The sequence below is a fragment of the Lathamus discolor genome, chromosome 4 (assembly GCF_037157495.1).
Source record: "Lathamus discolor isolate bLatDis1 chromosome 4, bLatDis1.hap1, whole genome shotgun sequence".
NCBI classification, from domain to species: Eukaryota; Metazoa; Chordata; class Aves; order Psittaciformes; family Psittacidae; genus Lathamus; species Lathamus discolor.
Genome location: NC_088887.1, coordinates 2,245,165 through 2,258,104, shown reverse-complemented (window position 1 = coordinate 2,258,104; position 12,940 = coordinate 2,245,165). Strand labels below are relative to the sequence as shown.

Genomic DNA, 12,940 nt, shown 5'->3' with positions numbered 1-12,940 from the left:
GAAGCACAGCATCTTAATGATAATGGTTTCTCTGACATTTATAAATTGCAGTCAAGCTATGAGAAATGCAACAATGAAAGTTGTGGTGTCTGCGACATGGAAAACCATGCAAATTCCAGATTAGCTCTCTCTCCACTGTAGCATGAGAAATCATAGAATCATAGAATAGTCAGGGCTGGAAAGGACCTTTAGATCATCCAGTTCCAACCCCCCTGCCATGGGCAGGGACACCTCACACTAAACCATCCCACACAAGGCTTCATCCAATCTGGCCTTGAACACCGCCAGGGATGGAGCACTCACAACCTCCCTGGGCAACCGATTCCAGTGCCTCACCACCCTGACAGGAAAGAATTTCCTCCTTATATCCAATCTAAACTTCTTCTGTTCAAGTTTTAACCCATTACCCCTTGTCCTGTCACTACAGTCCCTCTCCAGCATCCCTATACATCAGTTCTTTGTGCAACCCCTAGATGGGGCTGAAAAGTATTTCTTTTTCCATGTTCACAGATGGGGCTCATCGCAATTGGTATTATATTCCCCTAAAATGAAATAATGGAAAAAAGTAAGGGGAATGTGCTTGAAAATTAATTCATACCTATTGATATTCTGGTGGTACTCAGATGTTGCTGGAGAAAAGGTCCTTTAGCCTTACCCTGGTCTGATAGGGAAGTCTGTATTTCACAGATGGCCCCTGTGACGCTGGTCTTGGCTGCTTTCAGCATGCTTTCAGCATTCTCTAAGCCTTGGTTGCAGACAGACGTTAAGGATAGCCTCATACTTAGTACTTCTCTGCCTTTTTTTGTGTGTAACAGCTTCCAGCTTAACCCCCTTGTTTTCCTGAAATGAATTTGCTCTTAATTTTTAAGCATCCCAGAATGAAGCCTAACAGGCATAAGGGCCGCCTATTTTCTTCAAAACAATAGTCTCAAATAAATTAGGGCTGCAAACAAAACCATCAGGGTGTCAGCAGTTCCAGATGCATTTGGGCATCCCAGAAGCTGCAATGTCTTTTCTTGACCCGTTTCAAGAATCAGGGGAAGGCTCATAGCATGGTGTGCCAAAGGGCAGTGCGGGGGAAGTTATATAGCTCGTTCCCTGGCACACAGCAGAGCATGGCATCTGCAAAAACAGCCTCCTCATAGTGGCAGGGAGTTCAAAGTAATGAAGATGCTGTAATGGGTAAAAGACCAAGACCCTTCCCTCTCTTTCTGTACCATGTGTGAGCCGTTCATTGTAATCTTTCCATCATTCCAGCAACTTCTAGTTAAGTCTAATCAGATTTTTTCCTCATGTGTGAACGTTGCTAGGCCCTTTTGCTTATTGTATGGCCTCAAGCCTATGTATAAGTGTGTGTGTTTATGTGAATAGACAAAAAACACATATACATATATATACATATATACATATATACATACACATATACAAGCGTATATATATGTGTATGCATACACATATTAGAAAAACACATTCCTTTGTGCTTAAAGTTACTACACATATAATGTGGTGGGCTGACATGCATTTTGTGTGACTGGACTGGTGATGCTGTATCTTCATCTTTTCCTATAAACAATTGCTTCTGGGACTACAGTCCCCAAACTGGCCCAGCCATGGTTTAACCCCAGCTGGCAGCTAAGTACTGTGCAGCCACTTGTTCACTCCCCGCCACTTCCCAGTGGGATGGGGAGGAGAATTGGAAAAAAAAAGGTAAAACCCATGGATTGAGATAAGCACAGTTAAATAATTCAGATAAAGTGTAATATAATACTAATGCTGGTAATGGTAATGCTGAAAGGGAGATAAAAAAAATAAGAGAAACATAGCAAAACACAAGTGATGCCCAATACAATTGCTCACCATCCTCTGACTGATACCCAGCCCAACCTGAGCAGCGATCTGTCTCTTCCAGGTAACTCCCCCCAGTTTATGGGCATGACGTGCTGTGGAATGGAATACCCCTTTGGCTAGTTTGGATCAGGTGTCCTGTCTCTACTCTCTCGTTGCTTCCTATGCCCCTCCTCACTGGCATGAGAGACTGAAAAGCCCTTGGTCAGGGTGAGTGCTACTGAGCAACAGCTGAAACATCAGTGTGTTATCAGCATTGTTCTCAGCACTGCACCAGCTACTAGGGAAAAATTAACTCTATCCCAGCCGAAACCAGGACACCTCCTTGTGACCTCTCTAGATCTGTGTCAATTGTTCTTATAGGTTAGATAAGTGCTTATAAACTGTGGTAAATGTGGGCACAAATTCCTTCTCGTTGCAGTCAGATCCTCACAGCATTCTGAGGTGTCGAGGTGTTATGTGAGGTTGCTGTGCTCTGCTTAATGTGAGGTAAATGAAGTCATTTTCATTTGTACTTTAGGGAAGGGTGGCAGTGCCTGCCCGAGATTTTTACACAGAATGCAGGGTCAAAGACAAGGCTGAAATTAAAGCACAGTATGGAGATCCCTTGATTGCTCTCCCAGGCCTAGAAAAGCCCTTTCCTGGGGAGAGAAAATAGGTTTAAAGGAAACTGTTAGGATGTCTCCCTCTTAGAATAGATAATGATCTGTTTCTGAAAGCTTCTGCTCCTGGATCACAAACACAGACCTTTGGATTACTTTTGGATGCAAATCATGCAGAAGTCAACACAAAAAGCTGAGTAACTCCTCAGAATTCACTTATTAAAGAAGAGCTCTGTTCATTGACTCAGAAAAATCCAACAACACACCCAACCCCAAAAACCACAAAGCTTTGAAAAAAGTTAGTCTTATTTATCACCAGCGGTTTGGTTTGATGCTTCAGTTTTCCCAGTCAGTGTGCTATTGCCCCTCTTATCTGTTGCTGTAGGTCATAGCTCCCGGCTGCCTTAACCTTGGGACTTGTGCGTGCACATTGAAGCATCTTGTCTCTTTGGTTTTGGTGCCTGGCTCGCTTTGTGGAAGAGCATAACTTAGCTCTTGTATTGAAGCCGCTGACTGAGAAGTCAAACTGAGGAATAATCTCTTAGAACTGGAGCCCTGACCTGTATACCTGCATTTAAAATATCAACGCATGACAGTGACCAAGAAAAAAACCATGCAGGATCCTGTTGCTGAAAGCTTCATCCCTGGGCAAACTGGCAGCGACTAGGGAGAAAAAGAGGGTGGAAGAGGTTAGGAAAAGAAAAACCTTGAGGTTTTAGTGCTTTTGTAGATGCGATTCAAGGTCCTGCCCTTTCAGCCTCAGTAGTAGATAAGATCTCGATGATTGGTTTAGGTTTTATATTGCCCCCTGTTCTCAAAGCTCACAGCTCTTTTATTGAAGATGAATGGTACTCAGAAGGGTTTTTTGAAGGGACTAACAGCATCTGCTGATGTTAAATGAATTTCTCCCCTTTAAGACAGTGAGCATCGGGGGGGGGGAGGGAAAGAAGGAGGGGGTAGTGGTAGCAATTTGATGTTGAAACCCAATTGTATGCCTGTGCAATCACCTTAAACTCCAGGCTTAGTTTTGGCACAGGCTTTCTGCTCTCTCTCTGTGCTAAAGAGGCAGTGAATACCAGCAAGGGGGGAGACAAAGCGCTGGACACTGAAATCCGCTCTACATTGCCACCACGTTTGCGCAGCCCTGTGTGCTGGAGCTGCTGGTATAGGGTTGGTGGACCAGCTTCCAGAGCTTCCTCTTCTCTGCTCTGCATCTTGCACATGCTCTCCATGGTCACTTGCCAAGGCAGGAAATGGAGGAGGTGATTTATTTGTGAGAAAGCAGAGTAATGCCATACATTCAGCTGAGTACGATCACTCACTACTAAGGAAGTGTTTTCTCTCAGACCTGTCAGCAGAAAGCAAGAGTGTTAGATTCAGTGTACAGGCGGCAGGCCTGGAGTCTCAGTTATCCAACGGTTTTGGTGGAGCTGTGCCAAAACCGTGCATCTCAGTTTGCATGGGCATGACGAGCCCTCCTATCTGTGCTACCCTGTGCTCTTGGCTCTTGTTTTGTGTTAAAATCCAGGTTCGTTTTAGGCCATCGCGTGCAAGAAGTACGACAGCTGCATCAGTGTCTGTCATTAAAGTCTAAGAAGTTGAATAGTTTGTTGATGTCAGCAGGGTTATTTTCTATTTTCAACACTATGAAAGAAAAGTCAGATCAGTATGCATCCCACTCCTACACTCCTAATGGATGGACAGACAAGGGTATTTTTCAGCTGACATCTAGTATGCTAAGTGAAGAAATAATTCCTCTCAGTTTGCTTCCTTCGTGTAATGAATGATAACTAGATGAAGCAGTGAGGTAAAATGTGTGACAGATAACAAATACGTTACAAACTGTGCAGTTTTGAGGGGATGCCCTTGCATGGGGAAGTAGGCTTGTGCTGGTGTGCAGGCTTGGAGTCATTTCTGATGGTGCCTTGATGTTTCAACAAGTTGTATTTCCAGCTGACTTCCTAAAGGTACAAACTTTCCAGGGCCCCAGAATCCTTGGATAGAGTCTTTTAATGAGCTGTAAAACTAAATTTAAGAGATCTATATTTTTTCCAAAGAATAAGGCTTTATTACAAATTCTAATATTCATTGTTAACTCCTAAGCTTCTTGGCTCGAGGGGAACTGGCACTCAGGTGCCATAGAGGACGGAAGGTAATAATCGGTTATACTCACAGGAGGTCATTTTTTTACATGAGTTTATGGATTTCACATGTATTAAACATTTTTAAATTTCCAGTTTGTCTTTGCCTGGCCAAGTAATGTTAAAACTTGCTTCCTGTATCCATATGGTTAAATTTAACAGAGCCATCGCTTCTGGTGGTCACTCTCTGTGAGTAACTCTGAAAGGATATGAAAAAATGACTCAGCAAAAATAGCATTTTGCAGCAAAGGATGGACCTAGAGCATCTAACAAATTTAAATGGGGCAGTGTCTTCCCCGAGTAGCTCCAACACTTTGAATTCTGGATATATTATAAAGGCTCGAGGCTTTATTTTATCACAACCATGTCACAATGTGTAATACTGCCCATGGCAAGAGGGTTGGAACTGGATGGTCTTAAGGTCCTTTCCAACCCTGACTACTCTATGATTCTATATTTGTGTTATCTTTCCTGTGGTAAATTGAAACAGTCTTACGTATGAAAGGATATTGTCCCTCAAAAGGAAATTTATTGAATCATTGTATTTTATTGTTTTATTCTCTGTTTGTATTTTATTTATAAATGTTCATTTGTTTTGAAGGATCAAAAATGTAGTGAAAGTTCATGAGGCCTATAGCGAAGCTGTGAATGCTGTTAATAAAGTTATATGGCATAGTTTTTTGTTACTGGTTAACTGAAGAAAGTACTAGGAGGAAAAATAAATACGAGTGTTCTGAAAAAAAAATGCCCAGACCTTACAAGCTACTAGTTTTGCTATTTGAATGCTGAATTAGTTGTAGTATCTTACCTGTTTTCATCATTCTTGTTCCTATTAGGTCAGTAGAGGGGTACATCTAGATTAACTACCTGGTCCTGTTGTCAAAGCACCTGGGAGCAGTGATCCTTCGCATTATGGCTGCTTTTGGTATTGAGAAGGGATGGCATTGTTAGTTTGGGGTCCATATCTTGGGCACCTTGACCTCAGCTAACTTTGACTTAGAATATTTGAGACAGACTTGGGCTTTTTTTGCCCAGTCCAACCAAGGGGGAGCCTGAAAGAGCTCTTCTTCACATATGGGTTTCTTACCTTAGAGTGAATTTACTTAACATTGAGTGTCTTTTAGGCTGCTCCAGGGTTTCCAAGACAATCACAAGACATTGGCTTATGTGACACAGAGCCTAGAGAAGACCCTTGCTTTTCTGAATCAGCAGGTGGAGCGGCCACAGGGTACACTAGGTATACACTGTACTTAGAAGATAGCTTTCTTTTTGGTCTAAGTGCAGTCTGTTGGGCAGTGCAATCTAGGATGCCATTGTTATCACTTTAACATGAAGATGCCCAGAGACAGCAAGTACTGTGTTACCAGAATCTTCTGTCAATTTTGAGGTTTCTTTTTTTACCAGAATTTATAAATACTAAAATAAATAAATTAAAATGATTAAAATGTTTAGACATAGCTCATGGTGAGCACTCTCCATATTGATTATTTAGGATTCCAATGCTACATATTGATCCACTTCGCTATTTAGTTGAATAGGGTCTCATCACGTCTCATATTTAATCTGGCATGCGTTACTGTGTTCTCTTAACCTGCTAGCTTCAGAAACATTTCTAAAGAAGATGTGGTTGTGTTATTTTAGCAACAGTATTCTAAAGAAAAGAGGTGAAACCAGATGTGCACACTGAGGTATCATCTTTTAGTTCGTCAGCTGGCAGACTCAGGAAAGGTAGATGAATTTTCAGGCACACCAGCATTCCTCAGGTCTGAAATAGAACTGGCAGACTTTAGAGCTAAACACAAAATGGAAGCAGTTGCACGCGGTTATGTACTAGGTAAACTGCCTCTGAAAGAAAAGGTAGTTAGTATGTGTAGGGTAGGGAAGGTTGGTAAGGCAGTTATCTCTCTAAGGGAAAGGAAGAAAAAATAACTTGCAGTCTGTGGAGCACAGAAGGGTTAGTGGAGGGGAAAGGAAATTATATTGTGCTATAAAATCAATATCTCTATTGAATCCCTGGGTTTTAGTGACCAGCAGAGTTTAAAATGCTCGCTCCAGGCTTGTCTTTGGAAGGCAATTTGGAGATCTTCTTTAAAGATCAGGACTGAGAGATCAGAGGTGGCGTGGTTGTGAAAAGTGTTCTTTGTACAAAATGGGGATATTATGTTTGTGTCAAGAGTCTATCACAGAGCAGAATCTCCAAACTATTTCATTCGACAGTTCTAGTCCTCTGAGGGTGCTATGCTGAGTCCCACAGGAGGAACTTCTGAGATTGGAAAGGATCTTTTAGGTCAGATGTATGTTTGCTTTTGTCTGTGCTGCAGAGATAGTGTAATGTATCTTGTTAAACGGGATTTACTCTTGCTAAGTCTATTGACGTCTCCCTTTCATCTGTGAGATAGCTGTGCCTAAGTGCTACTGCTGGTGTGTTCAAATCCTGAAGTCTATACTTAGTTTTTATTGACTTATCTCTGAATTTCCCATATATTCTTCTTAAAACCTGAGTCAATCTGCTACAGCGTGACAGTACATCACAAGTGGGCAGGGGAGTCCTGGAGCACACACTGCAGCCCCAGATATGAAATGTCCTGGTGTGCTCTCTCAGCTCTGGAAATAATGTTCTTAGATGAATAAGGACTTTTCAGCCTCCTAAAATCATCTTGCAGTTGCAGCCATGTGCAACAAACCTGACGTTTTCTCCTTCTGCTAGATGCCATGCTTACCCTGTATCTGTTTCCTTTGACTCCTGCTAATCCTGACTCCTTTAGCTTGGAGAAACGCCAGTGAATGGGGCTTTCTTGCTGCTCAGGTGAGTCCTGGGGAATTCTCCTTTCCAAAAGCCCCATTGCTACGGTGGCATTTGGGATTTCGGAGGGATGCATGCATCTCTGAGGGTGGACACTTCAGTGTGGTTCTGTGGTTGCCACATGGGACAGGTGTTATCCTGAGATAACAGCCATGGGGCAGTGGTAAGGTATTTCCCCAAGCGATGGTAAAACAAAAGTATTCATGTTATTAAAAGGTTGTTTTACTACTCTGGTGACCCCTAGAGAGTCAGTTGCCATTTTCACATTAAATAAGGCTAAATTAGGTCTGACATACTGTCTTTCTTTAGAGCTCCTACCTGAGCTGATGACAAGAAGCAAATTGTTCCCAGCAGGATCCAGTCTAATTAAACCATCTCAATGGTGTGGTGTTGCTTTGGGTGTTTTGATTTTGTTATTATTTGTGTTTATTGCAAAAGTATGCTATTCTTGGTTTGCCTTTTGCCAGAAATAGGATTATTTAGTTAGTCACAGTTTATATTCCTAAATAAAAGAATGTGATACTTTAGTTGAATTATATTACTGTGTATAGATGGTATAAGTGAGGCTGATAGAGATATTTCCTCCCTATATTTGCAAGCATTTTCCATCAGGCTCTTGCTATTCTGTTCCTTGGAAACTAAGCTTGTGTTAAGAATGCCACACATGGAAGGAGCCTTTCTTGTTCCTTTATTCAAGATTTTTTGTGAGCATACCTTATTATTCTTCCCTTACCACATAACTACAGTTGTACCCTATTCTTGAATGAAAGTACAGAATTATTTTATTGGACTATTTTATACAATTTTTCAAGGATGGAAACCTTAATAATGAGCTAATCACTCTGACATATTCATATGGGTTAATTATTCAACAGTTCATTAGTTGTGCCTATGTTAAAAGAATTCCTTTCCTCTCAAGTAGCAGAAAAGGCAGGCTCTGGCCAACTTGGTACCTTTATATTTACTCAGGTCTTGGTATTTGTATGGTTATTATAGTGCCTGCGGTTACTGTAGTGCCTTATATGTTTGCAGCAGTGCTTTTTGAGTGCCCTGAAATCAGGACTGCGTGTTACCTTGATAAAACTTGTGTGGTTTTGTTTGCATTTTATAGACTGAAAACCAAAAAATGGCAAACCTGTATTTCTGAGGTGGCCCAGCACCTGCCTCTGTGTCCTTACCAGAGCTGCCATCTGTGGACCACTTTTGATGCTACAGGGCAAATAAGTTGAAACAGCTTTTTATTCCACTTAACCCTACTTATACGTTGGACATGCGCATCAGGTGTCCTTGTGTGTGAGGGATAAGTTATTTGCTTCCTGTTCAAGGCAGCAGCAGCAGCAGCACACCAGCTCTGAAGACACTAGTTCTCTTCTCTGGCTGATGAAGGTGCAGAAAGTACTGCTGTATGCCAAAGGTTATCCCTGTATCTTGGTTTCTGAGAGGCACATAAACAGTTTCCTTAATTCTGCTTGCAGAGTTTTCCCAGGGGCCGAGGAAACTGTGCAGTCTGCTTTTCCTCACTCAGACTTGGAGCTACACAAGGGCTATGACTCTGAAGCTCATTCCACTCTGTTTTGTTCTGGTTTTCTTAAATCACAGAATTTCATGACTTAACTTAGATTGGAAGTGCAAAAAAAAAAGTGAGGCTGAATTATTAAAACAAATCCAAGTATATCGTTTGACCAGAAACACATTGGTTTGCTCTGTATTAGTTTTCTACAGTTTATGTTAATCCTGCTTTCCAAAAATATTACTTGACCAAATTTAACAAAATTGAAAAATCTCATTTTAACATTGTCCTGTATGACATCCTTTTCTCTAAACTGGACAGGCATGGATCTGATGGATTAACAACTCAGTGGGTAAGGAATAGGCTGCATAGTCACACTCAGAGAGTTGTGGTCAATAGCTTGATGTCCATGTGATGAGTGGTGTTCCTCAAGGTTAGTATCAGGACTGGCGCTGTTCAGCAGCTTTGTTGGTGAAGTGGACAGTGCAATCAAGTGCACACTCAACAAGTCTGCCAACAACACCAAGCTGTGTGGTTCGGTTGATACGCTGTAGGGAAGGGATGCCATCCAGAGGGACTGTGACATGCTTGAAAAGTGGCCAGTGCTAACCTCAGGAAGTTCAACAAGTCCTGCACCTGGGTCAGGGCAATCCCAAGCACAAATCCAGGCTGGGTGGAGAATAGATTGAGAACAGCCCTGAAGAGAAGGATTTGAAGGTGTTGGCTAATAAGCTCAACATGACCTGGCGATGTGTGCTTGCAGCCCAGAAAGCCAGCCGTACGCTGGGCTCCATTAAAAGGAGCATAGCCAGCAGGTCAGGGGAGGTGATTCTCCCCTGTACTCCATGCTTGCGAGACCCCCCCTGGAGTACTGCATTCAGCTCTGGGGCCCCCAACACAAAAGGGATGTTGGCCTATTGGAGAGAAGGGCCATGAAGATGATCAAAGGGCTGGAGCACCTCTCCTGGGAAGACAGGCTGAGAGAGTTGGTCTTGTTCAGCCTGATGAAGAGATGTCTGAGGGGAGACCTTAGAGCAGCTTCCAGTGCCTGAAGAGGTCCTGCAAGAAATCTGGAGGGGGACTTTTCGCAAGGGCATGTAATGGTAGGACAAGGGTGAACAGCTTTAAACTGAAAGAGGGGAGATTTAGATTAGACATTAGGAAGAAATTCTTCACTGTGAGGGTGGTGAGACACTGGAACAGGTTGCCCCAAGAGGTTGTGGATGTCTCATCCCTGGCAGTGTTGAAGGCCAGGTTGGATGGGGCTTTGAGCACCCTGGTCTAGTGGGAGGTGTTCCTGCCCATGGCAGGAGATTGTAAATAGATGATTTTATTTTATTTTAATTTATTTTATTTTAATATTTCTTCCCTCATTCTGTTTGGAAAATATTTGGAATTCTTTTGTATTCATGCATGTCTTGGTCTGCTTAAAACTGCCTATTCTGGAAGATTTTATTGCCAGAAATACTTCACTCAGGTCAAATTACATGAGCCTGCGTAACCTTTTTGTTTGACCCAGTCTGAACCCAGTAAGTGAAGTAATTGGCCTCTTTGGTAACAGTCATGAAGAAAGGAATATTAATAATGCGCATCTTTGTGATCAGCGGGCAATAGCTGATTTCTATAGCCAGTGTACTACCTTTTTCAGAAGCTGGATGCAAGTGAACTCTAGGTCCATGTGTGCTGTTTCTTTCAAGCTGTTCAGTAGATTCCTCACAGCCCTGTGCTTTCTGTTTTCTTATGGTCCCATCACAGTAACTTAATAAATCTTTTCTCCCTGCACAAAACCAGATAACGATTAACTTTTTAGATGCTCCTACCAACTTACACGTTTTCTCCTGGCTTTGAACTTCCTTTTATTTTCCCCTGAGTTTGACAGGTTTTCAACTCCAGTAGCAGGTAATGAGGGCCGTATAGCTCCGTCTTTATTTTCCTGTGCTTTCCTACCTCTTTAACCTCCGTTCTGATTTTCTGCCTCAAAAATTAAGTCACTCTTGCCTTTTTTACATAACATATTCTGTCCACCCCTTGTTCTTCAGCATTTCTAGGAATTCATGCGGTCTTCTTAATCGAGCTGTCATTTTTGGACTGAATCTGCAACTGTTGGGTGGATACTTGGTAACCATTCTGAATTCTGATGATCAAAGCAGAAAAATTCAAATCTGCAATGCTCTGGAGACAATGAGCTGTCTGCAGGCAAGAAGCAATTATTATTCTTCAGGCTGGTTACTAAGCTGTCCTCACTCACCAAGCGTACGTAGGGAGCTATGTATTTCAAGTGAGTTTAATTTCGCCAGCTCATTCTACTGCATTAGTGGTAGAGCGAAATTAATCTTTTCACATAGGCAGCTACAATTTGAGATAAATTGAAAATGTGTTAGTGAAGGGCAAGATGCCGTCGTAAAATCCTGGCCTACCTCATTGCTTAATTAGTTTTATAAATATTCATTTTTATAAAATGAAGACAATGGTTTTGAAGATCTTAGTCCTTTTTCAGTCCTATGAAGTCGCAACCCAAGCTTATCTCTCATGAGAACAACTCTCTTTGCCTTCCTCCTTCTCACGCATACTTACTTATTCTACTTCAGGCTTATAAGCAGATCATTCTCAATGCCTATGGACTTTAAAAGCAGGTATGTATGTAGGTGTAATTGCTTCTCAGAAGCTAGAATAATGCTGTTTACCAACAACACTTGTGTCATTTCTACTTGGTACACATCTGTGATGAATTTTGTGACAAACTTATGTTATTTTTATCTTTATGTTGCTTATAGCATCCACAGCTATAGTATTCCTTTCCTGACCAAAGTTTTCAATAATAGACCTGAAAGACTTAACATGTGAGGTTGCAGGCCCAGTGAATTTACTATAAGCAAAGCTGAATGAAGAGTCGACATCATTTCCCTGACGTTCCTTCTCCATAGTCATTGCACATGATCTGTTAATAATAACCTTTGGTAGAGTTGTACTAGAAAACTCATTACTTCTCCTCTCTACCCTCAACAAGGGTATGGTAATCTCTATGCAAAGAGCAACCTGCACAAGTTCAGGGGAAGCACAGCTTGTTGGAGGCCCTCAGGAAACTGCCTGCTAGTGCTTAGGTATTCTCATTTAAAAGATCATCACTGCTATGAGGAGTGCCTTGCTTTTAAACAAGTATCCAGGAGTCTCCCTTAACTCAGGTGAAGCTCAAATGGATGCAAACAGTAACTAATTTACAATGTCCAGAATAGACAAAGTTGCACAAGATGCATATATAGTAAAAATGAAGCTGTTCTCTTAATCTGTTCATGCTAAAACCAAACTAGAAAGTCCCCTTTTATATTAGCCAACTTGTTCACACTGTTTTTTTGGCTCAAATGCTCAGGAAGGCATTATTACCCTGTGCACTCATGAATACCAGTAGATGCAAAACCTTCCAAGTCAATTGCATTAGATTTTTTTATCTAGTTCCTTGGAGTCTCTTGGGTTTCCACTTACGTTCAAATCTGCCTTGCCTTTCCTTCCCCATTAAGCATACACTAACCCAATAAAGAAAGAACCTATCCCTTTTTCTTAGGAAACAATTACTGAACATAGACCCCCCTTTGGAAAGACTAATATAGCTTTTGACAGATCAGGTGCTATCTCCTAAACATGACTGCCTCTACTAAACTGATTAAGGGCTTAATGCCTTCCCCTCACTCCCCTGTTCTCACAGCCTCTCAGCAAGCACATTTCACTGTGAAATGTCTCAGGCCATTGAATATTGCATTTTATTATCACTTACAAAATGGACAGACATACTCCAGGCAAACAATGAGCACATACCTTCCATTAATGGTTGTTGATTTAGAACAGAGACTCTCTTAATCAGCTATTTTAAAATGACAGTGAGTGGGTTTCAAGCAGATAGTCTTACAGTTGAGGGAAACCATAACTAAGGCTTTGATGCAGAAGGACTTACAATGCCAAAAGACAACTGCTGAGAGAACTTTGGTGGTCTTAAATTGCTCTGTCTCTCTTTCTTTAGGAGACTGGTCAACATACAGAATTGGAG

At 41.7% G+C, this 12,940-nt stretch overlaps 1 long non-coding RNA gene across 1 annotated transcript in view; it reads left to right on the top strand.

The window, feature by feature from the left end:
- LOC136012907 (uncharacterized) overlaps nucleotides 1-12,940 on the top strand; it is a 309,517-nt gene extending 296,577 nt beyond the window's left edge. Inside the window, exon 10 of the long non-coding RNA XR_010612062.1 lies at nucleotides 12,914-12,940. This is a non-coding gene — a long non-coding RNA (uncharacterized LOC136012907). The remainder of the gene's footprint in view (nucleotides 1-12,913) is intronic.